At 33.5% G+C, this 5,789-nt stretch overlaps 1 pseudogene; it reads right to left on the reverse strand.

Moving 5' to 3' along the window:
* Positions 1-615: 615 nt before the first annotated feature.
* Positions 616-4,187, reverse strand: LOC107865102 (annotated as a pseudogene).
* Positions 4,188-5,789: the final 1,602 nt, after the last annotated feature.

Below are 5,789 nucleotides of genomic sequence, written 5' to 3' on the forward strand. Positions count from 1 at the left end.
AAAGGAATGATACATGTACAAGAAGAAGAAGCAATAGCATACCCAAAAGAAAACAATAAGAAGGACATTTTAGAAGGTATACAAATGATATTTTTTAAAGAATATATAAAAGTGCAAAAAATATATAGTGAATGAAATATCCTTAGTTTTGATAATGGAGGAAAAAAGACTTATAATACATCCATTTATAAGGCAACAGTATGAAATATCAAAGATATCATGAACATGACTATCAATATAATTTAGGAGTTATGGTCATTAAAGATCATGAGAGTAATGATAAAGAAATATTAAATTTCTATATTAAAGAATAAAAATAAATGAAGAAGTTGTAATTGATTCATTTATTTTGATTATTAAGAAAATTGTTTGATTAATGAAAGAAAAAAAGAAGAAAAAAAAAGTTCAAAAAAAACTACAAAAAAGATAAATAGCATTAAAGATTTCTAAGATATGCCACATAGGACTGACTATAGTTTTCCTTTATATATATATATATATATATATATATATATATATATATATATATATATTGATTATTTTATCTTAAAGAAAAGGACTGCATTCAATACAATGCGAGACATTCTTGGACTACAGTTACAGTAAAATTGAATGTTACTTTTGACAGAATATTTGAATGAAGTAGAAGTTGGAACCAGGATGCACGAAGATAACCTTTGGTGGCCTCCTCAATGTATATGTCATTGTTTTCAAAGATAAAACAAAAGCATCTTCATGGCAAGCGTGAGATCTCCTCTCTCCCTCGCATCCAGCATATGAAGTTTCATAGCCAGGCTCATCAAAGAAAGGGTTTGCATTCAAAATTAGAGCTTGTATCAAAACGAAGACTTGCAGCATGGTTGATGTCTTGGGCAACCACTTCTCGTTACCTTTACCACTCCAAGTGTTAAGAAGCCCGAGACAAAGTTTTTTCATAATTATACAAGTTAGGATTTAGTCTCAAACCGCCAGAATAGTAGTAAACCATCTAATGAAAAAGAAAAATAAGTAAATAAATATATTTGTATTTCAATATTACAAAGTAAAGAAAAAAAACAAGAATGCCCCAATACTTACTGTTGGCACATCAGGATAATTTTGCGGGAACATGACATCAAAGACAAAGAGACCATCATGGTATGGAGTGCCTTGTGGTTCAATGATGCCAGCCCTAAGGAGATCTTTCTTTGCTTCGCAGACCCTTACATATATTATATCTGAAAGTGAGAGAGAGTATGACTTCAACATTAATCTAAAAACGGATCAGAGATTGATTTAGAGCAATCTACCAATGAGAGGATATCCCATAAAGCTAATTGACATAATTTTACTATAATTCCAGATAAAACAGGCGGTGCAGCATGCCAAAATTTAGGATACAGTCCTAAATTTAGTAGCTGATAAGGGAGTTGAGGTTTGTGGGGTGATTTTTGGGGCATGGAAGGATCTGGGAGAGCAAGGATATCAATTTTACCAATTATTTGTGACAAATCGTTGTGTCAAAAATACTTGCAATGGATTTCACCTGAAACCACACATATCTTTTCAGGAACCACAGATATCACGTGAGCCAATTGCTGCATTTACCATTACAACCAGTAAACGGAGGTTAGACAGAGAAAACAAATCAGCTTCACAAGACTTCTACATCAGGAAACCAATATTAATACATTAACCAAGACAAGATAAGAAACAGGAAACCAACAGAAAAACAAATGATGAGTGACTAACAGCATCTGACTCACCAGGTAAATCATTTTCCAATATTTTTCACTCATCCTGAACCTTCTTACTCCAGGCCTTAGGTGGCTGTTTGAAAAGTAACAACAGAGGTTAGTAGAGTCACATTCGTGATTTAACAAATAACTAAAATAGCAGAAAATGATCTGCCCAGCACAAGAAATTCCCTTACATACCTGTTGTCCCTAGAAGCCCAAGTTAGTGTAATGATAATCTGAGAAGTCTTCTACCACATCAAAATGCTTAAAACTTTGATACTTTTTCATGAGTTCACTTCAGTCGCCTCTTTCTTTCCACGAGAATTTGACCATCCAGACACCAGAGTACTGCTTGAAGAAGGGACCTGAGGAAAGTTACTACTTACATGCTCAGAATTTATAGGAGTTGACGTCTGACCACTTGCTAGATGACTTGAAAAGCTAACTTGGGAAGACACTTTTGAACTAGAAACAGGTTCATTTAACCAAGAAACTGTTGCCTCAACACTAGCAGGCAAATCAGCATTATCAAATTGTGCTTGCATACTCAAGTAATCACATTCATCATCATCATCATTTTCGTAAAACAAATAGTCATCATCATCATCATAGTTTGACACATTATCACAATTATCCATCCCTTCATCTCCGTCATTCTGATCTTCATGAAATGTGAGGTCTGAATTAGAACTGTTGTTATTGCCAGAGTCTGGACATCTGGATGTGGTCCCACTACTATATGTGGATTATCTTTAGTTATAGCCTCCTGTAATTCAAACAAACTTAATAGATAAGGCAAAGGGAAATCACTGATTCAATATTTGAATCATAAACTAATTTAGGCATGCTAGAAATTATAGTACTGTATGCTACTCTAGTACAGTAAATTTCTGAAGCAGAGTAATCAACCTATGCATGCACAATTTCAAAATCCCTTTTTGAAATACTAAACTACCCCAGCCACCTCTTTTCCAATTTCAACAGTTGCATGCATAATTTCAGAATCCCTTTGTCAGAGCCCTCCTGCTCAGGCCATCACCAACCCACCCACCCCCTTTCCCGCCCATTTTGCTCCATTCTAGCCCCAAATTCTCAACCTTTTGATCCAGTGTATTGCTCTTACCATTTAGAAAACTCTCTTATGCACTACAACATACCACGTGTAGTCCCGCAATGTGGAGTCTGGGATGTGGAGGGTAGAGCATGCCAAAACCTTATCCCTTTAAGACTCTTATAGAGAACAAATAAAAGAAAAGGGGCTTCTGATATGCACAGGGACTACAAGGGTTTATTGTATGCTGACTCTAATGGACACAATTTTTAAAATTTTTTTCTAGATCATTTAATTTATTCAATAATTTCTTTTCTCATTACAAAGGTCAATTCAACAGACTCATAATTACAATTCTTCGATGATGGATCATACTCATTGATGGATCATGCTCTAATACTCACACAACAACCTATCAAACCACATTAAATGAGTAATTCTTCGATTGATAATACTCTAATACTCATACAACAACATATCTAATCACATAATGAAAGCAACCCTAGCCCGAAAACTCTACCAATGCAATGCAGGTAAAAGTTCGTAAGCAAGTGGGTTAGACCACACAAGCAACATATATAAGCCACATGTTTGAAAAGATAAAACATACTTTAAAAAAATAGTAGTGACAATTATTGACGTATTCAAAATTAAAATAACAGAATGGAAGTCAAAGAGGTAAAATTGAGAAAATTTATCATGGGTAGATTACTTGGTGAAGACCCAAACCGCATAGACTATACCAGGTAGCCATCCAAAGACGGTCAGCAAAACACAGATCCAGAGCTCCACTTATTTTGTTTTTCCAACACAAATACATACACATACACATACTCAATAACACTTACAAGGAAAGAAAGTGCAAAATTTTCAGAAACCATAGAAAATTCGTACCTAAAGATACCATATTCTTTGTCACAACCTTAGCAAACCACGCTTGAAAAATTAAAATTTTTGTGGGATGATGTCGATTTCTTTCGAATCGACAATTAAAGGAACCTGATTTTGATTTTAATCCTAAGCAAAGAAAAAGAAAATTTAGCTGTAATTGAAATGAATGAAAAGGAGAAGGGAACGGAGGAATCTCTCTATTAACTATCGAAAAATTCGTTGAAGGCTATCGCCGGTGACTCTCGCCGAAAAACTCAATTAACACCACCCAGCAACACTTTACCTTTCATTTTCCCAAGCAACAATAGTAATCGGAGGCCCAACTGCATCTGAGCTCGCGCCAGTGACTCTTGCCGGAAAACTCCATTAACACTACCCAGCAACTTTACCCTCCATTTTCCCGATCAACAATAGTAACCGGAGGCCCAACTGCGTCTAAGCTCGCAGTTAAGGCTTCCACTGGTTGCGAGATCCAATCGGTGCTCTGGAAGTAGCCACAGGCTAGCCCTCTCTGAACACGCCGCCATACCCCCCGCAAAAAAAATCAACCCTCCACCGTCTTCTCTCTATTGACGATCAAAATTCACCAAAGAGTTTTCTTTTTCCCTTCCTTTTAAACAATTGGATTCCCAGCTGTTAGTGCGCGTTTAATTGCATTAAACACTAATTTATTGATTTAATTATTTATTTAATATATTAAAATGAGAGAAGAAAGTCAAAAATCTGACAAAATAGATAAATAGGTTTCTTGATCATTGAGACATGCCACATAAGCAGCCTCCAATGATCCCTTTATATATAGAGAGAGATTGTCTAATATTTGGAAATCTTATAAAATTTTAGGGTGCTATCTAATATTTTTTGTTATAAAAATTTTAATTTGATGCTTAAACAAAATCTTTAGACCATGATTTAAAAAGTTCATAAATTACCAGAGAAATAAAAAAAGCACATAATAAGTTACTAAAAGAATTTTCTCTGAAGGGACAACGAATGAAAATTAAGAGATTTTTATTAGAGTCGTTAATATGGGTCATATCCGTTGGGATGGCTCGATGGCTTGTAATTTGATGGAATCGGACTTAAATTTTTGTAGCTCAATTAAGAACAAGACTTTTTAGCCCGATTCGGATAAACTCCCTGGCCCATACGATCGACTAGCGCAATGTGAGTTGTGTCGGTCCATGGGTCAAATAAATTATAATTAAAAATAAAAATAAAATAAATTGGTAAATATAAAAAGAGGATCCAAACTCAAAATCTATGAAACCATCATATACATCTTTATTAATTGTGCTTATAAAATAGGTAAATTCAATAGATGAATTTATAAAATAGGCAAATTAATTATGTTTAGTAATTCTCCTATTTGTTACTTGCGTCTATTATTTAGGCAAAATATCTTCATCCATTCTTATTAAAAAAAAATAGATGCCTAATCTCATTCTTCAATATTCAAAATTTAGTATATTATTATTAGAACAAATTAGATTAATATTTTATTTAATTAGTTATATCATATCAAAAGTTATTCGGTTTTCTAGATTATTAAGATTATTTTTTTGGATGATTGAAACTTGGCTAGCAAGTAGTAACACAATATAGCATTTTCTAGTAAATATTTATGTTATTAATATTTTATAATTTAAAATTAAAAGATAATATATTTTTAAAGTGGGCTGATCCATCGAGGTCCCCAACCTACAAAATGATGCTTGGGCTTGTTATTTTTTGACTCATTATCTTGATGGATCAGTCAGACTCGGCCCATCAAAATCCAAAATTCGAATAGGTAAGCCCGATAGGCTGAATTGGGCTGGCCATATTGACAACTTTAATTTTTATGTCTCAGAATCTTTTAAAACTTGGTGCATGTATAATTTCCACCACATTTAAAGTTTAACTCTAGAATTTAAACTATATTATATAAATTGAGTCATAGAAAATATTAAAATCTGGACACATCAAATACAAAAAGTACAAAAGTTGATTACTCATGAGTTATTTTCTTAAAGTTTATATCATCAAAAATAAAATTTAAACTAAAATGGAATGAGCTCTAGGCGTGGTCCTTAATTCTTATCGTAGTGTTTTATTTTATTTGACTACTCATGCTTATTCCAAAACCT

This window comes from Capsicum annuum, chromosome 1, assembly GCF_002878395.1.
Source record: "Capsicum annuum cultivar UCD-10X-F1 chromosome 1, UCD10Xv1.1, whole genome shotgun sequence".
NCBI lineage: Eukaryota > Viridiplantae > Streptophyta > Magnoliopsida > Solanales > Solanaceae > Capsicum > Capsicum annuum.